Raw genomic sequence first — 12,319 nt, 5'->3', positions numbered from 1 at the left:
GGGATAGCTGCGCAGCCTGCATTCGCTCCATAAGATGCACACACATTTCCCCTTACTTTTTAGGAGGGAAAAAGTGAATCTTATAGAGCAAAATATACGGTAAATGAATAGTAGTAATAGTAGTGGCAATTTTCAAGGTTTGGGAGCAGGGTTTGTTTTTTGTTTGATGTGTCTGTTTGCAAGTGTAGAGCAAGAAGCAATTTATTGCCCTGTTGCTCCTCACCTGGCTGTTATCACAAATGCCCTAAGGTGACTTCTTAGGATAAGGATATTTAAATCTTCTGATAGCTTCTGCCCCTTCACCCTGAGGCTTGACAATATCCACCCTCCCTTCCCCACAGGTGGGTGGAGTTTGTGGCACCGAGCAGGGCTCACCTGGGCGGGTGCCACCTACCTGCTTGAGCCGGCCTTTGACCCGCCCTCGGCCAGGGAGGACAATGGACGACCGGCCAGGGGTGGCCTAAGGCCAAAAGAAGAGGAAGACTCTGTTGCTCAAGCCTCGTTTGCTGTTCTTCCTTCCAGTATCATGCTCTGATCACTGTGTCATTATGAGATCTAGTCTTACTCATCACAGGTGATGTCTGTGCTTTTAATGCAAATTACCTAAATGTGGGTTATACCTGAAAGAGAGATATACAGTTTCTTTCTTGATAGGAAGGCAAGATGTCACTGCTGGGATTTCAAAAGAAGGCTGTGCAGCCATGTCACTGTTGTACATTTTATTTGGAGGTCTGAAAAAAAGTAGGATGAAAGGTGGTTGTCCTCATTTGACATTAGTTACTAGGTTCTGTATTTGTGTTATTTACTGGCTCGCTATAATCTGCACTTGGTGAACGCCATTTTCTGTTTGGACAGTGAATCAAGCACTAACTTCACTAGCATCAATAAACTATTTGGTTTCCCCCAAGGATGCAATGGTAGAGAACTCTATGTTGTGACAATGTAGGACATCTAGAAGTAGGGACTTCTGCTGCAAATCTTGCTCTCCAAAGCTCAGCGGTTTGGCTATCCCTCAAACTCAGCTGCGTGGGCTAGCCCTACCTTCCCTGCCTGTTTCCAGGCTCTTCCCTTTTGGTCATCCTAACAAAGTTATTACAGCACCGAAAACATGCTATGTACATGCATGCATAGTAGATTAGGATGGTCCTGTATAGAAAACACATTTTCAGAGCTTTGGTTGCATGATCTGATGTCATGAAGAAGGCCTTTAAATTATAACTGGCTGCAATGCATCAGGCTGCTTTAAAATCCTCATTTTGTCAGCAGCTTGAGAAACCATCTCTTTTGTTTTGGGGTTCATTTTGGATACCCCCACCACTTTAAAGAATTTTATTTTTTAGGATTGATTATGAGCAGCACAATTCCAAACTCTGAGTCTTCATGCCAAGAACATATTCTGTTGCTCAGCCTGAAAAGAGAAACTCCCAAGGGACCTGGAATTATTGCAACGCGTCTCCATGCTTTGCTTTAGAGCTCTAAATGAGATCAGACTTGTCCTTGCGTGAAACTGTCAAAGGGAGTCTCTAGCCTTTACCTTGCTATTACTCAGTTTCAGCTCCTGTGCAAGTCCCCTCTTTTGCTGGATGAGCCACACACCATCCATTAAAGAAGTAGGTGGGGTCAACAGCATTACAGCCACCACACCTTCTCAATCTTCTGGGTGAGAGGGCTTCCTTTTTCAAGTCAATGGATGGGTGGATCCATCTAGAAAAAAGGAATCTGCATATCAGTACATCCCTTGTATTAAGCCAGGCTAGTTTAATCATAAAGTGATAATCTTGGGGTTGAGTCATCAAGGGGGATTAAGGTGCAAATGGGTGGGGCCCTTCTCTCATCTCCCAGAGAGTGAGAAGGACAAAGCCAGAATTTAGGGCAGAATTTTGCAGCTATGTCTGTGATTTAGATGCAAAGTGATAAGCAGAGAGAGAGAGAGAGCCATGCCAGATCTCTGCTTGAATCCGAGGCTGTGGCTATGGGTGATTTATGTTATGAGCCCCTCCATCCCAGGCTAAACTTGTGTATATCATAAAAGACGCCACCATCTCCACTGTGCCTCACTTCCAAAAGGAAACATGAATCCTGGGTAAGCACCCCTGGAACTTTGCACCACTCAGAGGTTGGGGTGGCATGCAACAATATAAATAGTCCACAATGCTCTGGTGACAAGACAGAGAGCAGTTATCATTTTCTTCTTAACTAAGAAGTCCCAAACTGATTAACACATCCCTATAGGGTGCTCCAACCCTACAAGTGTTTGTTATGGTCGTTCTTTGCTACAACCCCTGCAGCTCCCTGACCACACAGTGTCAGTATGCCTTTCAGCTGATGCCAACGGGGGGGGGCATAAAATCGGCTGCCGAGACCCTCCAGCCAGCACTCCCTGTCCAGCCAGCGCTCCCTGCCCACAGCCCAGGCAAGGTGGGGAAGGGCGGTGGCTGCTCTCAGACACTATTTGAATGGCAATGCCCATTAACGGGGGGGGGGGGAACCTCCTCAAATATTTTAGGGGGGATGAAGAAACCTTGGCTCCTAGGCCCTTCTCCCTATTAAAGTGGGGTGCTCCCCACTTTATGTGATTTCACTTATGCAGGTAGGGGCCTGGAACGTAACCCGCACGTAATTGCGGAGACTTCTATATACTGTGGTACCTCTGGTTACGAACTTAATTCGTTCAGGAGATCCGTTCTTAACCTCAAACTGTTCTTAACCTGAGGTACCACTTTAGCTAATGGGGCCTCCCGCTGCCGCAGCGCTGCCACCCCACGATTTCTGTTTTCATCCTGAGGTAAAGTTATTAACCTGAGGTACTACTTCTGGGTTAGTCTGTAACCCAAAGTTTTTTTAACCCGAGGTATCACTGTACCGTTATCTAGGTCAGCCTTCCCCATCTTGGTGTCCTCCTTTATCAGAATTCATTAAAAAAAGAATTTATTACAAGGTGAAGTGTGTGAGGAGTTGAATGGGTGCCGGGGGTGTGTGTGTTGGAGGAGAGGCAGAAAGAAGAGCTACCGTATTTTTTGCTCTATAAGACGCACCAGACCACAAGACGCATCTAGTTTTTGGAGGAGGAAAACAAGAAAAAAAAATATTCTGAATCTCAGAAGCCAGAACAGCAAGAGGGATCGCTGCACAGCGAAAGCAGCAATCCCTCTTGCTGTTCTGGCTTCTGGGATAGCTGCGCTGCCTGCATTCGCTCCATAAGACGCACACACATTTCCCCTTACTTTCTAGGAGGGAAAAAGTGAGTCTTATAGAGCAAAAAATATGGTAATTTGTTCGTGGCTAGGGGGCGCAATCCGGATGGTTCTGCCAGGGGCGCAAGATCACCTAGCTATGGCTCTGCCACCAACCTGCCTCTCAGTCTTGCCATTCCCATCCTCCTCTTTATCTACCAGCCAAGGGGATGGAGCTCGCTGTCTTCTTTTTCCTCCTTACACTAAAGTTTGCCTTTTCTGAACAGAACACATAGGCAGGATGGCGACCAAAGTGGAATTTGTTATTCCTCTAGCTGTTGGTCTCCTTGCCTTCTGTCTTACCAGCCACCACTCTCCCATATTCCAAATGTTCCTGCTCTAACTTTTCAACTTGTAATGGCATATTGTCCGTAGAGATCCACATTCTGCACCGAAACTGTCAGCAGGCTAAGACATTCCTGTTAAGCTTAGTTCAAACTGTGTGTGGCATGACTGTGATGTGTGTGTGTGTTTAGTCTGTGTACACACTATGGCTTTAGAGCACACTCAAAGAACATTTCCCCCCTAAAGAATTATGGGCATCAGAATTTCTAAAGGGTTGCTGGGAGTCGTAACTCTGTGCGGTGCCCAGAATTCTTTGAGGGAAAGAATGTGCTTCCAATCTGCTTTCCAAGTATACTGTGTATGCAGCCCTTGAGTGTCCCCACCTAGCTGCAATGCGTCCTTGAACTCTTCCTTGATTGGATAGAATACAGAGACATGGGCAGGAGAAGGGGAAGGACCTTGGTACTGTTGGCAGCACAAGATTAGATGAGGACACCATTGAAAAACAACAGAACAGACTGCTAGGAAATAACAAAAGAAGGAGCAAATGCTCCAAAAACGGTGAAGGAGGAATCATCATGCAACTTTTGAAAAATGTCCTCCCATCCCTACGGACCTATGGTACACAAAGGCTCAGCGGCCACTACCAGCCCAGCTGAGTTTCTATGTCTACCGTAGTACTTTGGTATCGTGGCAACAGGGGAATTTTGTGCACCCTCTGATCAATTGGACGCAAACAGAAGTTACTGCAGGGGTGGGGAACCTCAGGCCCAGGGGACAAAAGTGGCTTCCCTAGCCTCTCTCTTTGTCCCTAAGAACTTTTTCCAGAGCACATCCCTGCTTGAGGATTTGCCTTGTTTCACACTTCCTTGATTGTGTACACATTGTACCTTTGACACACATTCAAAGCACATCCCCGCCCCAAGTTGGCCAGTTACCTTTTATAAGGAAAGGCCAAGGGACTCGAGATACGTGACCAGGACAGCTATTGGTCCACCTGCTTGTCTCCATCATGGATGCAGAAAGCGGGTTTAGGGAAATGCCTAACCCTTTGAACACAGACACCCAAGGGCCAAGGAGGTGTGTGTCTTCTTTCCCCCTACCTCTGAGAGGGTGGGAAAGATGCAGGGAAGGACCCCAATGCTGGAATCTTTTGTATACAGCTTCTGAATTTTTTTAAAAAAGCAGATTCACACTTTCAGCTTACTTAAATCATCACTATAAGAATAAGCTGGAGTTTGCTTTGGTTGTCCCGGTGGTGCTAAATGTATTTACTGGGAAGCAAGCCTCATTTTGTTGTAGAAAGGAAAATAGGTAGAATTCAATGTCTAGCTGAAGTGATCCTTCTGCCAGCGCAGCTATAGATAGATATTCTTAGAGCAAATGGTTTGCCGGAGTCTATTTGTTCCTGTGGCCTTAGTTGCACAGCCACCCAAAATGTTTCCTAACTGCATTTCTTGAACATAAATTCCGTATGAAACACAGAAAAGATTGTCAAACATTGTTTTGGAGTTATATTATATATGATTAAGGAAGGTTTAGATCAAGAATTCCTAACTGAAGAAAGAAACCAATTCGGTTCATGCACAGAAATAACATTCCCCCCCCCCCCTCTCATTTGGCAATGTACTAATGCCAATTCATAAACCAGGGGGGTTTTATTCTCAGCACAGTCAGTGCATCCTCAAATTTATAATCCAGGTGCCAAATGGATTTAACAGCTGATACCAAAATGGGAGCAAATTACTGTGAGTTGGGATTTTGAAGTTGCTGTGAAAATTATAATATGAAGTGACAAGACAAAGGTTGGAGACTCTTAAAAATATCATTAGTAATAGCAGGTTGCCATCTGTTTTTCTCTGCTCAGCTAAACAGTGATAAAAAAAATGTGTGTGTGTGTGTGTGTGTGTGAAAGAGAGAGAGAGTGTGTGAAGGAAATTAGATTGCTGATCTCTCCACCTCCAGTTAAACTAGCTGCATTTAAAAACACAAAAATTGTCAACCAGTTTTAAAAAAACCCACAATGAGAGGAACGGATGGAAATATGTCTTTATTAGTAAACACAGAATCTAGAACACTACATAGGCATGTTTGCTGTGTCATAACACCTTTTCTAGCTTAGAAAGCGGCGGCTGTTTCCGGGATCCTTTGTTGTATATAAATAGAACAAGTTTCTAGCTCTCTTGGTGATTAAATCAAAACATGAGAATGGGGAGGCGGTTTAGAAAAGGTGGTATATTTGCTTCACACAGTTCCATGGTTCCATTGGTCTCTTATGCCATGTAGAGGCAATAGAGGGCTATCTATACTTGGTTTAAGGCAGTCAACTTCTTCTATGATGAGCTGTTGCTCAAGGCAATCCTGTATGGAAGAATTTATACAGTTTTTTATATATGCCAGCAGAGGGCAATGTTGAAGTGATTATGACGCCTGCCCTGGAACTGCTCCCTCCTATCCGAGGGCAAGAAGGGCTGCTGGTGGCGCTGCTGGGGGGCGCTGTGCCGGCCGGCTCCGTGGCACCTTTCAGCCGCATAGGCTACGGGGTCTCTGTCCTCCCTTCATCGGGGACTCTCCTCTTCCCCAGCATCCTGCACCTGCACTGCCAGAAGGCCCCATCCTTCAGGCTGCTCGAGGCCTGCCAGCGCACGCTGCTAAACAGCAGCCTGACGGGCCATGACTTGTTCAGGGGCGGCTCGTGGGCTGGTAAAACGGTCTTCGTGGGCCGCACATTACCGACCCCTGATCTAAACGAAATCATAAACTGCCAAGCAAAGGCTGAAGCACCACAGTGTTTGAGGCTTGCATTGCTGCTAGGGTTGTGAACCGCGCTTTCCTCTTCTCCATCCCTGCTCCCTGAGTCACGGGGGGGGGGGGGGAGAGGACTTCATAAATGCTGCCTCTCCTTCCCACCTCTGCTTTGTGACACGTAGACTGCTAGATTCCCACCCTTCTAGAACCAAGGCATAGAACCCAGACACCCTGATAACAGACACTGCAGGAGCAGAGAAAGGGTGGCTTCTAGTCACCCTCCCTCCTGACCCTGAACCTAGGGAACATGGAGGAAGGGCCCCGATTCAGGGATATACCTGCATTGAATGCAGAAGACCCCGGGGTCAGACTCCAACACTATCTCAAGTTAGGGCTGGGGGAGAGACCCGTCTGAAATCTTGCTGCTCAGCGGGGCCAACATTGAGTTGGATGGACCACTGTGGTCTGATTCGGGCAGCTTTCTGTTTGAGAAAATCCCTGCCCCATGCAAGATCACGGGATGCCCTTGGCTAACTGCTCCCTCCACCCGCCCCAGGAATATTAGGCAGATGGTTGAGCTCAAGAAAGGAAAGGTAGACTTCGAAGAGAATCGCTGGGTATGTGGTATAATGGTTAGAGTGTCAGATTGTGGCTTGGGAGACCAGGGTTCGAGCCCCACTTGGCCGTGAAGCTCGACCTCGGGGACCTGTCCCTGTCTCTCAGTCTAACCTACCTCACAATGTTGCAGGAGGTTGGACTAGATGACTCGTGTGTGTTTCCTACAGGATAGCCACTGTGGGAAGAGGATGCTGGACTGAATGGGTCATTGGCTCGATCCAGAAGCCTGTTCTAATGCTCTTAACATTTGAAAACAGTCCTCTCAACTCTACTTACTACATAAATAATCTTAATTTCACACACAGTAGCATAGCGTGGGTTGCCAGGGCCCGGGGCAAGGATCCTCAGCACTGCCTGCCAATAAATAGGCTGCAACAAAGGGCCAATAGCTCTGCAACCTACACAACTGGCAGCCGCAGCACCTGTGAGCATTCAGCACAGCGGAGAACAGGAGGAGGGAATGTTCGGGAGCGGGTATCTATCCTCGCACCCGACTGTTGCCCAAAGCCACTCCTCATTCTGCCCACACAAACACTGGGAGATTTTCAGGGGGGGCATGCTATTTTTTATTTATTATTACTATTTATTATTTTTTTTCCTTTGGAAATGTTGTGCCCCTAAGATATTTGCACCCAGGGCAACCGTCCCTGTGGCTACGCCACTGCTTGGTTATCTAAGACTCCATTTCTGAGACTCACTGCCCATCTGAGTAGACAATCAGGCAGGTTTGGAGATTCATCAGACAACAATTGGGGAATCTGGCATAAAACCATAAATTGATGCTTGGGAAATGTGAGTTTTCACTTAAAACAGCCCCAGCCTCTCCTTAAAGGGACCCCTGACCATTAGGTCCAGTCGTGGCCGACTCTGGGGTTGCGGCGCTCATCTCGCTTTATTGGCCGAGGGAGCCGGCGTACAGCTTCTGGGTCATGTGGCTAACATGACTAAACCGCTTCTGGCGAACCAGAGCAGCGCACAGAAACGCCGTTTACCTTCCCGCCGGAGCCGTACCTATTTATCTACTTGCACTTTCATGTGCTTTCAAACTTCTAGGTTGTCAGGAGCAGGGACCGAGCAACGGGAGCTCACCCTGTCGCGGGGATTCAAACCGCCGACCTTCTGATCGGCAAGTCCTAGGCTCTGTGGTTTAACCCACAGCGCCACCCGTGTCCCTACAGCCTCTCCTTATTTGCAGCTTATTTCACTCCTCACAACACTCCCCCAAGGTGGGCTTGTTTAGAAACCGAGCTGGTGGATAAAAGCTGGCGGCAGAGGTATGCCACTCGAACAGAGACAGCCGGCCTCACTTGCAACTCCCCTTTGTTTCCCTCCCTGCCCTGCAGGTACTTGCTGGCTCCTGGCAATCCTCTGGCCTCCCTGCCCTTGGCATCTCCCCCGGGGGGCCCTGATGTAGCGGCAGAGACCGTGGCCGACCTCCTGCGCTTCTCTCTTCCGCCATGACGCCCGTCCTGGAACCGCTCCCTCCTATCTGAGAGCATGAAGGGCCTGCTGGTGGCGCTGCTGGGGGGCGTTGTGCCGGAATGGCTTTGTGGCGCCTTTCACACGCATGGCCAAGCAGGCCTCGGGCTTCGCTTCATTGGAGATCCTCCTCTTCTGCAGCATCCTTTGCCGGCTGCCTGCGCTGCCAGAAGGCCCCATCCTTCGGGCTGCTGGAGGCCTGCCAGCGCACGCTCCTGCACGCCTCGATCGGCGTCATCTCCATCAGCTGCGCCTACAGCTCCTTCATGCTGGTGCCCAGTGGGAACGCCACCACTGTCCGGAAGGGCTCGTCCACAATCTGCTCCATCCTGCTGGCGCTCTGCATCGAGGACGGCAGCCTGACGGGCCACAACTGGTGCAGGGGCGGCTCGTGGGCTGGTCAAACGGTCTTCGTGGGCCGCACGTTGCCGACCCCTGATCTACAGGCCTCAAACACTGTCGTGGTTCAGCCTTTGCTTGGCAGTTTATGATTTCTTTTAAATAATGAGAATGACAACATAATCACTTCAACATTGCCCTCTGCTGGCATACAGGTGCATAGACACTTTGTTTGGTCACGGTTGTTACTGTGAGACTTGTTGATGCCCTCTTACTTATATTTGTGAATTTGCATTAGTGCAAATTCACTAAAGGAATTATCTGGTAGATGGATATTCTTACAAAAGCACAAAGTTTGCTAGAGGGCCAGTGTCTTGGTGTGAATCTGGAGGCCTCTCACATACATGACTGAGTATGTATATGAAGTGCTTTGAACAGTCAGGAAGCAGGAGGCATATGCCAGTCCTTATTTTTATTCAATGTATTACTCCTTGTAGCCCCCTCTGCCTTGCCATCCCAACAAGTTCAGATCAACCGGCACAGGTCAGGTGGCCCCAGGGGAGACGCCAAGGGCAGGGAGGCCAGAGGATTTGCAGGAGCCAGCAAGTGCCTGCAGGAGAAGGAGGGGAAACAAAGATTTTAAAAGAATTTTTTTTAAAAAAAGTGTCCCCGGATTCATTGAAAAAAAATCTGATAGCCTTACCATCACTACAAACAGCAAGCTGTCAAATGAAAACACTCAGGAGCAGTCAGAGTAGCTAGTGAGGTTGCTGATGCGTTTGTGACCTCATGCTTATGCACACCACACATGTAAAGCAGATGATCCCCCCCCCAAAAATAATAATAATCCTGGGCTGCTGTTTTTTAGCATGGACTGCCGGGCCTCGAAGAAGCCCGAAAAACGGGGTCTTCGGGCAGTGCAGGGAGCCTGCAGAGGGCAGGTGCAGGATACTGGGGTAGAGGAGGGTCACCAAGGTAGGGAGGACGGATGGGAGGGAGCGGATCCAGGGCGGGTGTCATGGCGGGGGGAGAGAAGCGGAGGAGGTCGGCACTGGTCTCTTTCGTTAGGTCGGGGGCTGCCAATGGCAGGGAGGCCAGCAAGTTCCTGCAGGAGAAGGAGGGGAAACAAAGATTAAAAAAAGAATGTTTTTTAAAAAGTGTCCCCAGATTCATTGAAAAAAGTCTGATAAGCTAGCTGTCAAATGAAGGCACCCAGGCGCAGTCAGAGTAGCTAGTGAGGTTGCTGGTGCATTTGTGACCTCATGCTTGTGCACACCACACATGTAAAGCAGATGACCCTCCCCCCCCAAAACAGAATAATCCTAGGAAATGTAGTCCCACCCCCCACAGAGTTACAGTATGCAGCATGCTTAACAAACTACAGTTCCCATAATTCTTTGGGGAAGTTGGCTGTGTTGAATGTTCTTGTACAGTGTGGATCTGCTCAACTGCTCCGAAGCCCCATTTATTTGAAATTGTGTGGATCCTTTTATACACACAGATGTTCCTGTTTATAAGAACCTAATAATGGCTCCTCTGGTCCACCATTCTGTTCTCACAGTGGCCAACCAGGTGCCTGTCAGAAACCCACAAGCCCCAATGTCAGCGGCTTAATAAGTGTTGGTTCACACAAATTGTGCCTTCGCACAAACCCAGTCCATTGGCAAAGCCATATGTGCTCCCACAGTGACCACTAGCATGTAGAAGACAGCCATAGAAACTCAAGGGAAAGCCATGGAATAGGCAAGGACTTTATTGAGGTGTTGCGGGTCGACTTGTTGAGTTTTGTCATTTTTTTGTGGTAGACCTGTAAAAGGGTAAAAGAGTATTGGGAAATAATTCATAATGAATTGTAAAAAAAAATTTTAAGTACTTTAAAAAACCAGAGTCCTCCTTGTTGGGGATAATTCAGGCAGAAATTCCCAGGTGTCAGAAAAGTTTATTTTTGTATGCCACTACTGTGGCTTGTGTTTCGTTAGCCCAAAAATGGAAAATGAGTGAAGTGCCAACTAAAGAAAGAAAATGGCAACTTAAACTGATGGAATATGCGCAGCTTGTGGACCTAACAAATAGAATAAGAGAACAAAAAGAACATATGTTTAAAGAAGACTGGGAAATGTTTATTGAATATATGGAGGAAAACTGTGTATACAGTGGTGCCTCGCAAGACGAAAAGAATCCGTTCCGTGAGTCTCTTCATCTAGCGGTTTTTTCGTCTTGCGAAGCAAGCCCATTGACGTCTTAGCGGATTAGGACTATTAGCGGTTTAGCGGTTTTTAGCGGCTTAGCGGATAAGCGGCTTATCAGATAAGCGGCTTAGCGGCTTAGCGGCTTAGAAAAAGGGGGGAGAAAGGAAAAAAAACCGCAGGAACTCGCAAGACATTTTCGTCTTGCGAAGCAAGCCCATAGGAAATTCGTTTTGCAAAGCACCTCCAAAACGGAAAACCCTTTCGTCTAGCGAGTTTTCCATCTTGCGAGGCATTCGTCTTTGCGGGGCACCACTGTATTTGAAAACATGGGCAGCATTAGGATGAATTCAACGGTGTAAATAAGTTTTGATGGATGTAATAATGGAATACTGAATGGTTTAGTTTACCGTATATAAAATATGCAGGGATTTATGTTATGCAAAATGAACCATGGCAAGAGAAGATGGGACGTCATTGATATTTTAAGGTTGTTTAAATGAATATTCTAAAATGTAAAACAAAATATGTAATAAAAAATTATTGAGAGAGAGAAAAGAGCTTTGCCATGTTTTGTTTGTCTAAAGGGCAAAATGAGTATTCCCACTCTTAAGGGCGCACATGGCCTAATCTTAAAACTAAATAATAATAATTGCACCTATGTAAAAAGAGCACAAAATGGTGGGGTGGGGAGTTATGTGAACACTCCTCATAACTATTGATATTACAGGTGCTAGCCAATAGGTGCCAACACTAGTCACACAACCTTGATGAACACAGCATCTGGAATTGCAGTATATTTTTTCCTAACAGAAGCTCTGGCAAGATGCCTCATTCTGTTTTACTAAGCTAAATCTCTCTTTCTGGAATGTCTCCAAGGCAGAAATACAAGTTTCAAAGCTTTTAGGAAAAAATGATAATGGTTTGAAACAGAATGTCTCAGTCATATCAGAAATTCTTGCTCAGCAAAACATTTAGGACTGATTCCATTATCACATTAACAGTAAGCATATATAATTATTCTATTCCATCTTCCTTCCTAATCTGAAAATTTATGACTCTGCTAAATTAATAGTTCACAATCTTTTTGTTTGTTAGTTCATGGTTTTAATGGCGACAATACTGCTGTACCTGGGGGAATGGGGGGTGGGGTGCTTGATGGGAATTGGCTTGTGGTCACTTCTTGTCATCTTCTAGAGGGTGTGATTTTTGAAATCACAGATTCACAGATTTGTAGTCCTTTCACCCTTGGTGGGCCTTGAACCCACTTCCCCGAGATTAAGAGTCTCTTACTTCACCAACTTGAGCATCTCTCAGGGCTGTTATATGTGTGGGTATAATTTTTAATATTTTCTAGTGGGGTTAATTTTTATATTTTACTTCTTTGTATTGTTAGAAGTATTGTTCTTTGTATTGTTAGAAGCCCTGAGA

General features: G+C 46.7%; 2 long non-coding RNA genes across 2 annotated transcripts; one reads left to right on the top strand and one right to left on the bottom strand.

Moving 5' to 3' along the window:
* Positions 1-5,542: 5,542 nt before the first annotated feature.
* LOC309351289 lies at positions 5,543-8,840 on the top strand. The gene is made up of 2 exons (XR_014160788.1): positions 5,543-6,883; positions 8,228-8,840. It is a non-coding gene; the product is annotated as an uncharacterized lncRNA (long non-coding RNA).
* Positions 8,841-9,363: 523 nt separating this feature from the next.
* Positions 9,364-11,870, bottom strand: LOC309350697. The gene is made up of 2 exons (XR_014160502.1): positions 11,218-11,870; positions 9,364-10,862 (listed from the first exon to the last, which is right to left on the bottom strand). It is a non-coding gene; the product is annotated as an uncharacterized lncRNA (long non-coding RNA).
* Between the last annotated feature and the right edge of the window lie 449 nt (positions 11,871-12,319).

Source organism: Podarcis erhardii (genome assembly GCF_964252035.2).
Source record: "Podarcis erhardii genome assembly, chromosome: 10".
NCBI classification, from domain to species: Eukaryota; Metazoa; Chordata; class Lepidosauria; order Squamata; family Lacertidae; genus Podarcis; species Podarcis erhardii.
The sequence above is the reverse complement of the archived record's forward strand: the minus strand, read 5'-3'. Positions and strand labels throughout refer to the sequence as shown.